General features: G+C 42.2%; 1 protein-coding gene across 4 annotated transcripts in view; it reads right to left on the reverse strand.

Annotated features, from left to right (window-relative positions):
• Nucleotides 1-19313, reverse strand: part of SLC16A7 (solute carrier family 16 member 7) — a 150445-nt gene that overhangs the window by 32750 nt on the left and 98382 nt on the right. The window contains exon 1 of one of the 4 annotated variants that reach the window (XM_043548684.1): nucleotides 17441-17577. The exons of the other annotated variants lie outside the window; for them this stretch is intronic. The gene's annotated coding sequence lies outside the window, so the exon portion shown is untranslated. Of the gene's footprint in view, nucleotides 1-17440; nucleotides 17578-19313 lie in introns of those variants that run through there. 4 annotated transcript variants of the gene reach the window in all.

Below are 19313 nucleotides of genomic sequence, written 5' to 3' on the forward strand. Positions count from 1 at the left end.
GAACAAGAGTATTAGCTATTCATTATTCCCTGTTTGTTATTCTCCGCTCATCATTCACTACTTCTTATTCTGTTTAAAAATCTTTGGTCATCCTGTCAGGGAGCAGAAACAATACTTTGTTATTCAGGTGAACAACCACATACCTCAGACAGCAAGTAGTCAAAGTGAACAGTTTATGAAGACCCCACAGGAACTATTTGACAAATATTTATGAATAAGAAACATATTACCTGAAACTAGGATAAGTTCACTAGCAATTTGCAAATAGAAAAGACTTAGTTTGTCAGCTAATGTATTCATTATGAAGTAAACCAGCTCTAGTTATTATTGCCATTTGAATTTCTTTGACTGATGCAAATTTCCCATCATATTAGTTGTCTTATAATATTCCTTGTTTGCCTCTTGCTTCATGCTAGTATATATTTATTTTTTCTATAAAAGAGTTTTATCCTACCCAATTAGAAATGATTTCTTACATACACACACACATTTATGTATATATATATATGAGACAATCTGTAATTTCAAAGAATTATAAAAAATAAATTGTAAGCGGCTCCCTTCAGCACTGTTGTACTCCCCTGCATTGGGACATGGTAATATAGGTACTCCTTGGCTCAGTTGACAAGGTGTGGCAGCTGGTCCAGAGGAAGGCAGCATGTGCCATAAGCTTTGGCATACAGTCTTTAAATAGCTAATTAATAACCAACGCAGAATCTGACAATCTGTGTTCCTAAACAAACAAACATAAAGGGAGGAGCTTTGTTGCAGCTCTTTAATTCAGGATCCAGCCTGGACTTGGGGTTCTGGATTACTCTGGGGAGCTCCTCCTCTGTCCAAGTCCCACTCCGCACTACCCTCAGAACAATCAGGTAAGCCTTTTTAACTGGCCTGCTGGCTCCTTAGTGGTTTGTTTCACTTCCTGGCCCTTCTAAGGCCTCTGGAGGTCTAGATTTTGCTGATAGCCTGGCCTGCGAGGGTTTTTCTTAAGCAGGAGTGTCAGGGCACTAATGCCTCCAGCAGGGGTCGGAACAGCCTGACATACCCTGTCATATACATAATCCTTATTTATGCATCTTGCTCACTCATTTATTTTTATCCTTCCTTCTCCTCCTCTTGTTTCTCCTATTCCCCCTGAAGGCCTCGATCGTGCAAACACTTACAGATGCACTTAATTTGGTGCACATGGGAAGTCGCATTATCTCCAATGATACCACGTCACTTGTGTAAAGTTAGGCATGCACATATGTGTTTGGAGGTTTGGAGCTTTAAACTCTTTCTTTCTATTCCCCATTACCCTCAGGGCTGCCTTTGGTGCTCCTCTACTCAGGGTTTCCTCAGAAGGAGCAACATAGCAAAACTAATGCAATCCTCAAAGTTCTACACTGAAGTGCTTTCTTTGGTCACCTCTATGAACAGGAGCAGCAGGGGCAGGGAGGAGATGTTCCTTTGCTTGTGGGGGTGCACTCCTTACAGACCAACCCCCAGTATGGAAGATTACTCTTCTGCTGCCCTTCCACGTAATGTCATCCACAAGCCCCTTTAGAAGGTGTGGATCACATCCATTTAATTGTGCTGCTCCTATTGCTGTTGTGGAAAAGAACTGTGTGCAGGAGCAACACAAGTGTAATTCTGATTTTAAAAATAAAATGGCAATTCATGGGAAAAATGGAATCCTCAAGATTGCCTGCACAATGAAACCCCTCAGTTAAAGCTGGAGACCCGTGCCAATTAATATCAAGGGCTTTCAAGTGTCCTCTTGCCCAGGCCAAATATTTTAAACTGAGTAAGACATGGATGGCGGGTACCATAGACTGAGGAAGGCTGAGCCTCCCCAAGCAGTCTGGCATGGCCCGCCTCATGCTCCGCCCCCAGGAGTGCCTGTGAGTTCCCACTCTTTCTGGCCCAGGCTGGGGCTGGTCTGGGTTCGGATGGCCTGCCGCCAGGACTTGGGGAAGCTAAGTTACACTGTTGACTCTATTTAGCTTGTGAGCCACTATGATCCCCAGATCCTTTTCTGCAGTACTCCTTCCTAGGCAGTCATTTCCCATTTTGTATGTGCGCAACTGATTGTTCCTTCCTCAGTGGAGTACTTTGCATTTGTCCTAATTGAATTTCATCCTGTTTACTTCAGATCATTGATCCAGTTTGTCCAGATCATTTTAATAACAAATAAGCATCTATTAAATTATAAAATAAACATCTATTGATATTATTTACTGAACAGTATGCTTCATTGTTCTTATCCCTTTATCATAATACAAACAGATGTGTCTAATTGGAAAGACAATTTCCACTACTTGAGTAAACTATTAAATAGCACTGCTGTCAGGATAACACTAACTAAGGTGGGGTGGGCAAACTTTTTTGCCCGAGAGCCACATCGGGGTTGTGAAACTATGGGGAGGTCCTGGTAGGGAAGGCTGTGCCTCCCCAAACAGCCTGGCCCCCGCCCCCTATCTGCCCCCTCCCACTTCCTGCCCCCTGACTGCCCCCCTCAGAACCTCCGACCCATCCAACCCCCCGCTTACGCCTTGTCCCCTGACCACCCCCTCCTGGGACCCCCCACCCCTAACCGCCCCCCGGGGACCCCACCCCCTACCCAACCCCCCCTGCTCCCTGTCCCCTGACTGCCCCGACCCCTATCCGCACACACACCCCTGGACAAGCCCCCCAGGACTCCCACGCCTATCCAAACCCCCCTGTTTCCTGTCCCCTGACTGCCCCAACCCCTATCCACACCCCCGCCCCCTGACAGCCCCCCCAACTCCCACACCTTCCAACCCCCCCTGCTCCCTGTCCCCTGACTACCGCCCCCCAGAACCTCCACCCCATCCAACCACCCCCCTGCTCCCTGTCCCCTGACTGCCCCCTGGAACTCCCTGCCCCTTATCCAACCCCCCTGCTCCCCGTCCCCTTACCAAGCTGCTCAGAGTGGTAGGAGCTCGCAACCGTGCAGCTCGGCTGGAGCCAGCCACGCCACCCAGAGCACTGGTGACGCGGTGCGGTGAGGTGAGGCTGAGGGGGAGGGGCTGGGGGCTAGCCTCCCCGGCCGGGAGTTCAAAGGCCGGGCAGGACGGTTCCATGGGCCGGATGTGGCCCATGGGCCATAGTTTGCCCACCTCTGAACTAACGGCTAGTCTATACTGGCAATTCTAAAGCGCTGCCGCGGCAGCGCTTTAACATGCCTTTGTGGTTGCAGCGCAGCACTGGTAGAGAGCTCTCCCAGTGCTCTAAAAAACCCCACCTCCATGAGGGGCGTATCTCCCAGCACTGGGGCACTGTCTACAGTGGCGCTTTACAGCGCTGAAACTTGCTGTGCTCAGGGGGGTGTTTTTTCACATCCCTGAGCAAGAAAGTTACAGCACTGTAAATTGTCAGTGTATACAAGCCCTAACTAAGAACTAATCAATGTCAGACAGTCTCAGTACTGGCAGCTAAACTGTGAAGTGAGTCAGGGAACAATGGTAACAAAAAACTGTTAATCTGTGAGGACCCCTGTCTGTACAATGAAGATGACAGCCTTTAAATTGCATAAAAACAAGACGCATGTTGAAATAAATGTTGGCTATAAGATTAATTGGCTAACACTGCTATGTTTAGTATTTAGAGATGGGTGCTGAAGTATTGTAATTGTTAGAAGTGAATCACAGATATGCCTCATTATTACAGGAGAGGTGCATAAAACTGTACATATGGTGATACAATGCCTAAATCTAAATAGCACGCTTGGCAATTATGGTGTGAGCTTTTTAGAAGCTGTAGATGCTGCGAAATACTCTAACTAGTAAATGATCTTCTGGTGTGTCTCCTTTCAAACCCCCTAATATGAATGTAAATTCATAGTAGATTACAAGATGTTCCCAACTAGATTATCTTAGTTTTTACGTGTCTGAGGATAGAATTATTGGACTACTAGAATGCAGAATTGATGCCTACATGTGTATGCTTCTATTTATGAATTTAAAAAAAAATGATTTGGAAAAAGAAGAAGAAGAAGAAGAAAACTATCAGTAAGATCAAAATAAAGGGCCAGTGCCAGCTCCACTGAACTCAACAAAGCTATACCAATTTTCAACAGCTGAGGATCTGGCCTATTGTCTTTGTACATACACATGGTAGATTACAAATGCCAAGACACTCTATGCAGTGCAAACAGAGCAGACTATAAGTGTTTGTTTCTACCCCCATGATCTTAAGCATGGAAATTCAGGCTAGTATATCAATGTGATTATGCCAGCATGATCGCTTGTGTTGTTCCTTGTGAATACTTAATAAATGGGCAAGCTGACAAGACCAGAAAAACCACAAATAAATTCTGCTATCAAACAACCCTGAGAATCTTTGTTTTTTCAGGCAAGTTAAAAATGAGACCTATGGGGATTGACAGGGTCCCTTTAATAACAGGATGACATCTAAAGGTTACACTGTTTGCTTTTCCTTATGGATCAAAAAGTCTTGAAGCAATATAACTGTTAAATACTTAGAAACACAGGAGATTTAAGATTGAAAGGAGCCAGAAGCCCTATACTGGTCCATCCTCCTGAGCTGGCAGTAGTAATAACAACATTTAGCACTTATGTGGTGCACTGAATCTTAACATGCTTGAAAAATATTTATTACACCTGTAACAGCTTCCCTCTTTCTGTTATCCAAGTGGTCTCACTGTCCTCCTTCAAATCCTTTTCAAAACTTATTCATTTCATATAGCTCTGCACAACTAACCTCTACTCCAGCTTAGAGCTGAGCAAAACATGGGAAGGTTCCATTTTGCAGGATTCAGAATGGAATACTTCCCCATTCTTTCATGAACATTTCAACAGTATTTTACACTGAATTTTTTATCAAAATCTTTTTAAAAAATCATTTACCACAAGTCACACTTTCTTACTGAATTAGGTTTTGGGAAAACAGAAACTTATTTCTGCTCTCTTGCTCCTCTTCTTGTCTTCCTGCTCTTCTCTCCCCTCTTCTGTTGTCTTTCTTTCTACATGCTGCAGTAATAAGAGATGTGATCATTCTGTGGAGGCCTGATGATAATATTCCATTGAGTAAAGGGCAATGTTAGTGAAGACAGACAGACAGACAGAAGACTAGCACATTATTATGTGCATAGTATCTTTCAATATTTTCCATATTCCATTTCTTTCCATGGTTTTATCCCATTTTATTCTTTGCAGAACTTCTTGTATATATGTAAATCTGTGCAAAATATCTGACATGAAATATTAGAAAGTCAAGACGTGCAGTTTGTTATGATCTTGGTTAGGACTGCCTTTAATCAAGGAAGACTCAATAAGAAAGTGTGCATATTGATGAACCCTCTACTGCCAATTCTTTCAATTTCATTGAAAGTCTCACAGTATCTGGTGTTGTGTAAAGCTCTTAGAGTCCGGTGATTACATGAGTGTCTCAGCTTTCATTTAAAAAAAAACAAGTAAGTATCTAACAATCATGGTTGTGGACAAAAACTTGAAAACATGTACCTGGGTATACCCCAAAAGATTTAAAATAACCCCCATTCATTATTTATTATTATTATTTATTAATTTCATTTTATTAAAGGCAATCTGTGATTTCTGGGGGCCTGACTCATGATTTTTGAATGCTAAGGATTGGCAGTACTTTGAATGTCATTGCTCCTATCTAACTGTATGACGAGTCACACAACACTGGTTATACACCCACATAGAGCTGATTGAATAGTTTATTTTTTGGTTCAGTGGTTGAAAAAAGAGTCAGTTCACTTCAAACTGAAACTGAATTATTTTGTTTGTCATCAGTGAAACAAACACAACAACAAATGTGTTCAAGTCAAACAAGAACGTGTTGCCAAGAAGGCCAATGGCATTTTGGGGTGTATAAGTAGGGACATTGCCAGCAGATCGAGGGACGTGATCGTTCCCCTTTATTTGACATTGGTGAGGCCTCGTCTGGAGTACTGTGTCCAGTTTTGGGCCCCACACTACAAGAAAGATGTGGAAAAATTGGAGAGAGTCCAGTGAAGGGCAACAAAAATGATTAGGGGTCTGGAACACATGACTTATGAGGAGAGGCTGAGGGAACTGGGATTGTTTAGTCTACGGAAGAGAAGAATGAGGGGGGATTTGATAGCTGCTTTTAACTACCTGAAAGGTGGATCCAAAGAGGATGGATCTAGACTATTCTCAGTGATAGCCGATGACAGAACAAGGAGTAATGGTCTCAAGTTGCAGTGGGGGAGATTTAGGTTGGATATTAGGAAAAACTTTTTCACCAGGAGGGTGGTGAAACATTGCAATGCGTTACCTAGGGAGGTGGTGGAATCCCCTTCCTTAGAAATTTTTAAGGTCAGGCTTGACAAAGCCCTGGCTGGGATGATTTAGTTGGGGATTGGTCCTGCTCTGGGCAGGGGGTTGGACTAGATGACCTCCAGAGGTCCCTTCCAACTCTGATATTCTATGATTCTATGAAAACATTTCAAATGTGGATTTGAAATGACATTTTGAAACAACAAAATTCAACAACAGTTAAAATCTGAAGAGCAGCTGAAGACCTGAAGATGAGTTCTGTGTAAGCATAAAAACGTGTCTCTCTGACCAAAGAAGCTGGGCCAATAAAAGATATCACCTCGCCCACCTTGTCTCTTACAATTCAAATCAACATTTTGTTTTGAAAAATGTTGATTTTAAACAATATTTTATTTTGAAAATTTCATTTAAAAATGTTGAAATTGTTCATTTTGAAAATATCAAAATAAAACAGAAAATTTTGAACATTTAGACATTTCCATTTTTTTTAATTCAGCTGGAAACTATTTGCCAAATATTGCCTGAATTTTCAGTCCCCTAATAAATGATTTTTTGGTGATTTTACTATCAGTAGAAAAATTTCACTACTCCCCAAGTCCTGTTGCAGCATGCACGAGGCTTAATGGTAAACCAGGGCTGGATTCTCAGTGCGTGATGTCTTTTAGGTTGTTCTAAAGTCCTATACAATTGATAGAACAATTTTTATAGTAGGGGTGCTGAGTGCCATTGAACCAAACTGATGGAAACCACTTCAAGCCAAGGAGTGCTGCTGCACCCCCATCACTGCTAATTCCAACATCTATGATCCAAACCAAGTATACGGAGAGGATGTTCCCAGGAGGCCATTACATTGTGTTTCCATGAAAATGCAACTTTGCCCTTGGAATTTTCAAGTCAGCATACATTTTGTTAAAGTTATACACACTTCCTAGATTTCAGCAAAAATGTCAATGAAGCTTTTCATGGTGCGATTTCCAGCTTCGAGCTGGGTTTGTTGGGTGTTGTCATATGGCTGAACTCACATAATGTTTCTTCTCTGGATTAGCTGAATTTATTCATTTCCCGTGTGCTGCAGAGCCAACAGAAGCCATTTTGACTTGTTTTTTTTCTGTGAGGAAAATGTATTGTCCTTGATAAAAAAAAAAATATTACCATAAAGTGGCCAAATAGGGAGGGTTAGAGTTATGAAGAGTGAAGAGGAAAAGCCTGAATATGATGCACTAGAAGAGGAAGAGACAGTGAAGGTGACAGGGCAAGAGAGAGAGCCAAAGAATTGTATGAATTTTGCATGGACTAGAAGGGCAGTGACAATCTGTGGTGTGTTTTTCCCCCATATAGCAATGGAGCATAGAGAACCATACTCGGGCTCTTCTGAATATTAACGAAAATATAGAGATGAAATTTGCTCACGTGAGTAGGGAAACAAGTGAACTTTGCTGGAAAGAATTAGCGACCAAGAGGGGTGCTGGAACAATTTTTACAGTAGGGATGCTGAGAGCCATTGAACCAAACTGTAAACCCTGTATATAATGGAAACAACTTCAAGCCAGGGGGTTCTGCAGCACCCACCACACCCCTAGGTCCAGAACCTATGGTGACCAAGTGCCATCTTACTGTGGTTAGTGGCAGAATTTATTTGGCCTTTGAAACATATTTTCCTAACTGGCATCAAGAAATAAAACAACACACTACTGGCAGAAACCTTATTCTCCATGAGCTATTGTAAAGTAGCTTACTTCTAATGATTGCAATGTATCACAAGTTCAAAATAAATTAATGGCCATTAAACCACAGGCTTCTCATGATTTATATTACAAACACTGCCTAGACATCATGCATTACCAGAACCACCTTTCATCTGAGGAGTTATGTTGATATTCTTCAGCCAGAACACATTAAAATGATCCAGTGAAATATACCAGCTTCTGCAAGAATTTAGCATGTGTGCTTGTAATGAGAATATTATTTAGGTTTACTCGTAAACGAATTATTTTCTTCCTTTAGGAAGAACTATGATTCTCTAGTATGAATTAATATGTCTCAATGAGGAATGACTAGACAGTAACCTGACTGATCTAACTGATGTATGTATTTGAACAGTTTGCTACTTACATTTTTATAGCATGTAGCAACAGGTGGTGATCAAAACAAATTTGTATTTTGCCATTTTCCTTTAATCCTAGATAAACTCTGCTTTCTCAGTGGTCACAGGGCATGAATCTTCACTGCCTTGTACTTGAGTAATTATTTACAGCTGTGAAAAGTTACTACAAAGTTACTAATCAGAATGGCAGTAGTGTACATCTTCTTTGCATACACTTTATACTTGTGTAAATGATGACACGAGGTGCAAAACTGGAGAATCTAGCCCACACATTGTGGATTTAGTTGTTTAGTGGGACAAAGTACTCTCCTGTATAGTTAATTAGTAGGCAAAAGTTTTGTGGCATTCAGACTGAGTTTCAAGGAACAAGACAGACAGTCATGATTTCAGAACTCTATTTCTGAACTCTTTTAAAAGAATTTTGTTTAATGACTACTGTTCTTCTGGTGCCTAAACTCCTCTGCACAGTGGTCACAGCTGCCATAAAGGCTACTGAAAGCCTGACTCTTTATTAGTTGCCTGAGAAATGACTCTGCTGCAACTTCACGGCCCATACAGGGTGAAAATTTTAGTTTCTCTGTCCCTTGCACAGCCAATTTACTCGTGGAAACAGAGGTTATAATGGAAACTGTTTTGCAATCTAACTACAGTGAATTATATGGCCCCCATCAATGTATTATTTGAGTATTTTGCAATTTTTAAACGTATGTATTAGAGGTGAGTGAATTTTGGAATTTTTGCCCCACAGGAATTCTGACATTTCAATGTTTGTTTTCATCCTAAATTAGGATGAAAAGTTGAAATTTCAAAATTATTGATGGAATGAAAATAAAAAAAAATATTTTGTTTCAACATTTTCATTTGAAATGAAACATTCTGACATTTCCAAAATCAGCGTTTCATTTTGGTTTGTTGAAATTATTTGAAATGTTTTGTTTCAATTTCCATTCCCATTTCCATTTCCATATTGTCTTATGGTAGTTGTAGTTTGGAAGCCTGATGCTCCCAGTTTCCTCTAAAGAGGCTCCCTAGCAGGACTACAGCAGCCATAAAGCAACCAGACTCATATGACTCCCATGTGACACGACACAGCTCAGTCAGAGGGGCGTCCCGTCATTGTATTATAGGAGTCCTCCAGGAACCTCAGCCCATAGGAGAGAATTGGGTTTTGAACTACAACTCCTACAAGGCAATACATGCATGATAGGGAAATGCAATTTAATGTTGAAACAACTCATGATGAAGCATTTCATGTCATGTCAACAAACTAAAATGTTTTCATTTGGAGTTGAACAACCTGAAATGAAATGTTTCATTTAGATTTACCTGACAGAAAACTAATATTTTCAGCAAAATCTATTTCTTTTTAAATTTGTGGAAACTAAATTTTTTGTTGAAAAATCACTGTGTCAGAAAATTCTTTACCAGTTCTAGTATTTATTCTTACAACCCTGGCAAGATAGGCATCATCTCTGTTTTACACAAGAGACACAGAGAGTGACGTGCCTAAAGCTACATTTATCTCTGTTTTGGAAGCAGCACTCTCCCTGATTCGTGAGAGGAGAAGCTGGGTCCTATACAGCAGTGAACACAGTTTGGGTGTTTTTGATGAGATAGTTGCTATTCCTTCACTGGTGAAACTTCATTAAAATCAATGGAGTTACACCAGCTTAAAACTTAATGGCTTCTAAATAAGATGTGAACCAAATTCTGTCTGCAGACACATGCACAAGTACCATTGACTTCACAAGGAGTTTGTAATAGCTCAAATGATGGATAAAAATGCTAATTAGGGCTGATCAAAAATTTTCTGTCAAAACTTTTTCACCAAAATAAAATTTTTTGCAGGAAGTGTCTGCTTTCCTTGAAAAAATGATTTTGTTTTAATTGGAGAACCCAACAATTTTCTGCAGGACACTGAATGTTTCTGGATTTTGGAAATTTTTGGACAAAAAATTTTGGTTTTCAGTTATAGAAAACTGTTTTTTGAACAAAGTTAAAATGCTCCTCTGAAAAATTCTATAATAACAATAACAAAACATGTTTTCATCAAAAATTCTGCTGAAGCCCTTTAACCCCACCTGCTCTAATATTGTTTTGCCTTTTTGTTTGAGTCATGTTGTTTTAGATCACTACCAGCCTTGGTTTATCACACCAGATTACTGTCCCACCTCAGTACCTGACTAGAATAATTCACTACAGTCAAGGGGCCTGATTCTGCTCTAACTTGCACCACTTTTGCACAGTGTAGCTCCAGGGAATCAATACAGTTACTTTTGAGTCTACACCTATGTAAGGAAGAAGAGAATCAGACTCATATTTCTTAAAGCTGAGCTGCAGAGTGTCCTCAAATTCCAATTTTATATCTCCAGGGCACTTTTTTAAAGACCTCTGACTCAAAGGTTAGAAGTAGCATGGACTCCTGGCAATAGTTAATCAGATAAATATTTCTTTATTGAATTATAATGTTAAGAAGTAAGTTTGCAATAAATTCTATAGAGGGAGACTTTTATATTTAACTAAAGATCCTTAAATAGTGCTCTCTCTTTTTCTGAGTAACAGTTCTGAAGTTTCCTGTTTTTTATTAAGAAGGTAGGTGTGATCCTAAGAGCACCACAATGGCAGTTGGCACACTGTTGTCATGATATATACCCAAAAGATGGGATGTAATATATCACTGGAAAACTAATAACTCACTGATTATTAATATTCTTGCATGATGTATGTGTGATAAACCCACAAAGCACTTTTTAGATATGCACTGCAAATATGTTCTTAAAATGTATTTGGCAAGCAGTGCTAATTCCTAATAAGCAGTGCTAATAACCTGTTCCAGACAAAGGAATGTGGTTTTATCTGCTTGAATGTATCTCTGATGTAAATTAAGCAAGGGGTGACCAAAGACAAAGAAAATTATGTTTATATGCAAAGTAAACAAAGCCATCAGGAGAGGAAGTGGGGGAAAATGACTACTTAACAATCTTGAGAGAGGACAGAACCTGCAGCTCTAAATAACCTTCCTGTTTCCTGAAGCAAGGTCATTGACTTTTGGGAAATATAAGCAAGGACAGAAACCACTCTGACATCCATCACTCAAAAGATTAAAGGGAACAGAGTTCTTGAAATCAGAGAATGGTGGGTCTTTCATACAACGGGGTGAAGTCTCTGGGAACCAAATGTATATGAGAAACCTCCTTAGACAAAGATCGTAACTTTTGAAAATTGTTTTCATGTTGGAAGTATACTTTTACTTTTGTTTGCTTATAACCCTTTCTATCTTTATTCCTTATGCTTGGTATTACTTAAACCTATGACTTTTTGTTTAGTAAACTTGTTTTACTTTTACTATAAACTAATTCAGTGCTTTGATTAAATTAGAATGTTTGTTATCCTCACTCAAGGTAAAGAGCTGCTAGGTCCTGTTCCTTTAAGGGAGCAGTGAACTTAATAACTTCTGTAAGTGTTCAGCAAGATGGCTGGACACTACAGCAAAGACAGTCTGGGGAAAATTCAGGACTTGGAGGGTGTTGGGGTTACTCTGCAAAAAGGTTGTGGGCTGTGTAAACCAGGGTGTGACCTGAATGCTTGTGGTCTATTGGTATCAGGACTGTGAGCTGCAGCTAGGGTGACCAGATAGCAAGTGTGAAAAATCAGGAAACTTTTTTTTCAGGGTGGGAGAAGTATAGTTGCGTATATAAGACAAAGTTGCTAATATCGGGATGTTGGGTCATGCTAGCACCCAGAGTTGTAGGGCAGGCAGTGACACAGTGCCTTATTGGCCTAGGCCGAACCCCAATGCATGCAGAGCAGGATTTTTCTCTTCCTTCTAAATCATAATGACAAACTGCGTTATTTTATAGCACAGTGATGAAAGAAAAAGGCGATGGTGAGCAATCACATTAGATAATGTAATGATTTAAAATTTTAAAGTATATTTTATGTGGAAAAGATCATTTCCTTTCAAGACTTAAAACCCATATAAATGGGAGCAAAATAAGAAACAGAGATAAGTTTAGCAGCAATAGGTCTTATACTGAAGAGCTTAGGCAAGTGGTTATCTAAATAAGGAGTTCAACTCCATCTTAGCTGATAATCCTCTCTATTTTATTTATTTATATTTTGCTTTGGAGAGAGGTGATTAATACTTTATATATAATTTCATGTTACTTCATTTAACATGTGGGAATAAATAACAATTAAGGATGGGATTTCAAGAGTGCCTAAGGGAAGTAGGCCACTGAAGCTAAACTGGTTTAAGACCCTGATCCTGAAGACACTAAGGGCTGGTCTACACTACACAGTTAGGTCAGCATAAAGCAGCTTATGTCTACCTAATTATGTCAGTGTCTACACTACAGCCTTCCTCCTGGAGATGTCAGTGCCCTACTACCCCAACATAATAAATCCAGCTCCACGAGAGGCATAAGGCTTATGTCGGTGTAGTTAGGGTGACGCAGTGTCTGTGTAGACACTGCATCCCTTACATTGGCTGTTGGATGTCTTGTCAATGTCATGGCTCCTGCAGTGGAATTGACAAGAAAGCTTGGAAGCTACAGCCCAGCTACCCTCCCCTCTTCTGGAGAGCTGGGCAGCTGGACCCTGCTCCCAGCTTCGAGCCAGGGGAGAATGGACTCCGCTCCCAGCTGGAAGCCAGGGCAATAAGCCCAGGCAGCCAGCGATCCCAGCTGGGAGCCAGGATGAAAAACACGGGTGGCCAGACCCCGCTCTCAGCAGGGAGCCAGCGTGAGACTCCGCTCCCTTGGGGTGAGAAGCCCAGGGCAGCTTCCCCCACTCCCAGAGGGGAATGGGGAACTGATTGGGGGCAGCCCTCCAGAAGGTTGTGAGCCCGTGGGGCAGCCAGGCTCCTGGCAGGGAGCTGCCAGTGGAGCTGAGAGACTGGACTCTCAGTTCCTCACACTGCCCCTTTTAGGTTAGTGGAAGTGCTCCTGGTGTGGGTGTTTACCACTGACTCAAGGAGGACAGTGTGGACATGAACCACCACAGTAATTATTGCAGTGGCTGTAAGTCAACCAGATCGACTTATATTTCTAGTGTTGACATACCCTTATGGGCTTGCTTAACTTTGAGCACCTGAGTAGTCGATCATAACTTTGAAATCAATGGCTCTACTCTACACATATGCTTAAAGATAAACACATGCCTAAATGTTGGCAGGGTCAGAGGCATAGTGAGCTCAGGATCAGGCCCACAGTCTGGATTCAGTCTCAGGAAGCTATTTTACATGCTTGAAACACCAGCACAACTCTGCAGATGAAGAGTGTCATTCATCAATGTGTGTCCCAATAGCTCCACTGTCTGATTCCTTATTTTCACCTCAATTTTTTTCAGTAGCAAGTAGTCCACGCTGGCTTTATTTAAGGTCATGTCTACACTAGCACTTCTGTCACTCAGGGACATGAGCTGGTTTTATTATGTTGACAGGAGAGGTCTCTCCCATCGGCATAATGCGGCTACATGAACGAGCTTACAGCAGCACAGCTGTATTAGTTCAGCTGTGGTGCTGTAAGCTTGTTAGTGTAGACATAGCCCGCATCAAAGCAATTTAAGGCACCAATTTTAATCATGATTTAAATCAGCAAACAGAAAACCTTGATTTAAATCATCAATTTTAATTGTGTTTTGTATTTGTACTTTTTTATTTTCTAAAGAAAGATTGTTCCTTTACCTGGTAACCATTAAAACATGTTGATTTGCAATATAATATAGCCTTTAAACGACATTAGGTGCTTCTTTTTATTAACCAGGAGGATTCTGTATATCCAGATATGTTTATCTATGGAATTATATAGCTTAACTTACATTTATTCAGATTCTTAATGTTTACATTCTTTATTGTGTAGAAAATGGTGAACAATACATCTCTTATTTACTAGATGATGATTAATCTTTTACTTGTAATTTGTGTCAAGCTTTATTTGGATGAAAATTAAAATTTAATTTAAAAAAATTAAAATGACTGCCTCATACCTTAAGCTGTGTCCGGCTTGCTGGGGGAAGGGGTATAGGGCTTTACAGGTGTGGAGCGGGTGGTGGGTAAGAGAGAGACACAGAAGCCACTTCAAACATATAGTGTGTAGTGTGGCAACGCTGACATCCCCCAGGGACTGAAAGGGCTGGGCAGTTGGGTGAGCCTGGCAGGAGAAGCCCGCTTTCCCCAGACCACATGGAACAGCACCCACCCTCTCTGCCCTTGGAAGTGGCAAAATGCCAGGTTGGTCAGGACCTGCTGTGAGCATCACACAAACCACTCTTTTCTTGGGTTGCTGGGAAGGAATTTTTCCCTCACCACCAGACTGGCCTGGAGTGTGGGGTGGGGGTGGGGGGCAGTTTCTTCTTCCTCACAGCAGCCTCAAGAGGGCTTTGTTATGGTGAGCACTCATTATGTAAGTATGGGATTGATGTCCAGTGCAGGTACTCCATAGGGAAGGCATACAGTGACCAGATACATAGCTTGGTAAAGGATTTAAAGGAAGTGTTTGTTAAAAGAGCAGAATGGGGGACAGAGGATGGGAGTGGGGCACCTATGACTGGCACAGCAGGGAGCCAACCCTCCCTTCCTTTATAGCTCACCTTAACCCTCATTTGAGGGGTGGGGGATGGTAAGATCCCAGCAAAGGGTTGGCTGGGGACCAGAATAGAAGAAGGGGATCCTGGCGGAAGGCCTCAGGTTGATATTGAAATGATCATGGACTTACATGCACTGTACACTTTTATCCGCCAGGTAGTCCCAGACATCTAATAATAAAGTTGCGGCCTGATTAAACCATATCCACTGTCTCCTATCCTTTCGGTATAGCCGAACAATGCTATTTTTTTACATTTTCAATTAAATAAAACTACCTTAAATGTTCTGAGTACATAAGACAAAAAGTTTAACCATACTCATCAGGGCCGGCCCACAACATTTTGGCACCTGAGGCGGGGAGCTCAAATGACGCCCCCATGTCCCCTCGCTTGGGCCAAAACTTTGGAAGGTCTCAATTCTGCCTTCTTCCTGTTCTACTCCTCTCATCGTACTGCTCTGCTACCTACCCCAATAAAGAAGAACTAACAACTTAAAATGCCTTGTTCAAAAATTTTAAGTAACACTTAACTTTCAAATGCCTGAGCAGCAAATGTAACTTTTCTTGTCTGCATACTAAACACTGGCATTTTTATCTGTTTGAATAATCAACGTGGTGCTTTCCGTGCCTTTTTGGTTGCAAAGATTTGAACTGCTTCCTGAAGGTCCACAATCTGGGCCAGCTCATGCTCTACTGAGATGGTTGCAAGGCTGACCAGCCTCTCCTGTGTCATTATGGAGCGTTTTTATTAACTTCAGCTTGGAGAAGCTGCATTCTCCACTAGCAACTGTTACAGGAAGTGTTAGAAGTATGCGCAGAGCAACAAAAGCATTGGTGAGGGTGGTGATCTTATTTGTGCACATATATTTCAGAACAGCCTTTGGATTTGATCCTGCTGAAATGTATCTTGAAAGGGATTTCAGTTCATCACCTAAATCACTCGCATCAATATTGCGCATGTCATCATGTGTCAACACTGTCTCTAGTGCCCTGCATTGCTGGTGTAGGTCTTCTTCAGGTATAGTGAGGAGTTTTGGAATATCATACAACATCCCAAATATACTGCTGTGTTCCTTAAGCTGCATGAAACGTTCTTCAACTGACTGTACTGCACAATCTAGCACCTGGTTAAAGAATTCAACTTTGAATTGTTGTTTGGGGTCTCTTATGGGATTATCTCATGCCTCGTAATCAAAATGTTGTCTTCTTCAGTGACTTGTATTCTTGAATGGGTGGGAAAATAGCTTCAGTGTGAAGTTCCTCTGCCAACTTCTGTGCACTCTTCAGAACGTTTTGAAATCCCTCATCTGACCGGTAAGACTGTAGATATGACTTTGCTTTGTCCAGTTGTTCCATTGCTCCAGATAGATCAAGGTCAATACCTTGGAGTTTCTTGCTTACAACATTTATTTCAAACAGTATGTCATGACACAACACTAAGCCCTCCTTCCTCCAGCACAGCACTCCACCATCTCTGTGCATCTAGAGCAGAGAGAATACATATGCACCAGCAGCAGACACAATTTTCTACACTCTGGGTCCTAGTGGTAGCCCCCCACAGTCTGGCACCTGAGGCGGCTGCCTCAGTTGGCCTCATGGTAAGGCCAGCCCTGATACTTGCTGTGTGTTTAAAATGAACTCATTTACTAAACAAAGGAAGTATTATCTGTTGTTAGTGAAGGAAAATGATTGTTTCTGGTCACTATGTCCTTCAAGATTTCAGAACTAGAGGACCTCATCCTCTCACATCTAGTTTTTATTAATAGATTCTTGCTTTTTTCAATTCCCAACTGGTTTCTTATCTTTGAATTAACTAGACATTGAACTGAACTACATTACTGAGATGAAATGAAGAAAATATTCTCTTTATAACTCAGAAGAGGCTATTGCTGTCTAAAGCTGGTTTAGCACTAATGAGCTCTGGCTCCAGGCACTTAGCTGGTGACTTCCACCAGTTCAGTGGTCTGACTTTAAAACTTGGTTATTGTAGCTGTAGCAGTGTTGTTGTAGCTGTGTTGGTCCCAGGATATTAGAGAGACAAGGTCGGTGAGGTAATATCTTTTACTGGATCAACTTCTGCTGGTGAAAGAGAGAAACTTCCAAGCCTCACAGAGCTCTTCATTAGCTCTAAGACAGATGGGAAATGTGGGAAAACTTGGTGGCAAACAAGGACTACTTAATATTATTTTTGTATTTAATTTAAATTATTTTCATATACTATAAGAAGTTTAGGCCTTAACATGGGTTGTGAATTTCCAAGTTAATTTTAAAATAGTTTTATTTTTTAAAAACTAAACCCATATTTAACTTAAATTTAAAAAAATCCCATTTCAACAAACAAAAACATCTAATTTATTTTTAATTGATTTTTATCCACCCAGCACTAAATATCCCAGAATGTATAGGTTTCAATTTGACAATCACCTGCAGATTCATCAAACATAGCACACAGCCAGACTCACCATCAATAGAGTATTTATATCCCAGTGTTAGTTCTTTCCTTTTACTGCTCTTTGCTGGGCAGAGGTCCAGAAAGCAAACAAGGACCTTAGTCTCACCATAATAAAGCTATGTTTGTTCTTTTCTACCTTTAAAACTTTATGCAGTTCACTCCCATTACCAGCATAGAAATTATGGTGTCTCCATTCCCTCCTAAACTGCCTGGTTTCTGCAAAGGAATTCTCTAATATCTCTACAAATAGCATCTCTGTGCAGCAATTAGGGAATTAAATCATAGCACCTGTGAAAATCAGAACCATTTTAATTAGATGTGTAAACATCAATTTAGGTGCTTAACATTAGGCATTCACGTTTGAAAAATGTGGCTGCAGGGATTAATTGTGCCATTTAGGCACAGACCAACTGAAGGAGTAGTTCAGAGCAAAACCACCCTGGGAGAAGTTCAGGGAGGGATTCTACCTTGAGGAGACAAAATTCTTCCTTGATTTCTCCTACACCTGGGGAGGGCACACCCACAGCTACACCCCTTCAAGCTCATTCTCTCACTTGTGCCAATCCTGCCCAGCAGGCCATTGCAAAAGGGCTGTGCCACTTTCTCCCTGACCATTTAGGGCAATGTGTGCCCCTTGGAAAATAGGGAGCAATCCCTGTGCTCCCCTGGTCACAGAGACTATGGCAGGGGTGGGCAAACATTTTGGCCCAAGGGCCACACCGGGTTTCTGAAATTGTATGGAGAGCCGGTTAGGGGAGGCTGTGCTGCCCCAAACAGCCAGGCGTGGCCCGGACCCCATCTCCTATCTGACCCCCCCTGCTTCTTGCCCCCTAATGCCCCCCTCCCCGGGTCTCCTGTCCCATCCAACCCCCCCATCTCCTGACGGCCCCCCTAGGACTCCTGCCCCATCCCCCCCCTACCCCCCGCCCCGCTCCCTGTCCCTGGAACCCCTGCCCCAGACTGCCCCCCGCTGTCCCATCCAACCCCTCCTCTCATTCCTGCCTCCCGCCCCCAGGACACCTGCCCCCATTCAACCCCCATTCTCTGCCCTCTGACCACCCCTCCCCACCCTGTATCCACACCCCCGCCCCCAACCACCACCCCGAAGTTCCCTGCCTGCTATCCAACCCCCCCGCCCCTCCTCCCTGCCCCCTTACCGTGCTGCCTGGAGCACCGGTGGCTGATGGCGCTACAGCAGCACTGCCCAGAGCACCAGGACAGGCAGCTGCGCCGCCCGGCTGGAGCCAGCCACACCACCACGCAGCACAGAGCACCAGGTCAGGCTGCGGCTCTGCAGCTGCACTGCCCAGCAAGAGCTCACAGCTCTGCTGCCCAAAGCAGTGAGCAGTGCAATGAGCTGAGGCTGCGGGGGAGGGGAAACAGCAGGGGAGGGGCCGAGGGCTAGTCTCCTGGGCCAGGAGAACAGGGGCTGGGCAGGAGGGTCCCGCGGGCCGGATGTGGGCCGTGGGCCATAGGCCGTAGTTTTCCCACCTCTGATCTATGGTGTCTGGCTCTTATGCAGACTGGGTAAGGTGAGGAAATTCATTATGCCTTCCTCTATTGTTCACATGCTTAAGGGCCAAACACATTCTAGCATTAAAAAACATACAAGGTGGAGATAAAATCCAAGTCAAATTAGTATTTCCACAGAGGTAAAAAGCATTTTCTTCTTATAAAGGAAGAAAATGTTCACTCAATCCATTCCTGTTTCTGGAAAGGCAAAGAAGGCGACACAGAACTGCAAAATGTAGGGTGCCTCATACCATCAGAGAAGAGTTAATATGGCCAGTGGATACTGACTTTTACAGGGAAATACCTGGGGACCTGCTGCAAAGAAACTGAAGTATATTCAACTTTTAAAGCACACAGTAAGCAGAAGAACT

The sequence above is a fragment of the Chelonia mydas genome, chromosome 1, assembly GCF_015237465.2.
Source record: "Chelonia mydas isolate rCheMyd1 chromosome 1, rCheMyd1.pri.v2, whole genome shotgun sequence".
In the NCBI taxonomy this organism is placed as follows: domain Eukaryota; kingdom Metazoa; phylum Chordata; order Testudines; family Cheloniidae; genus Chelonia; species Chelonia mydas.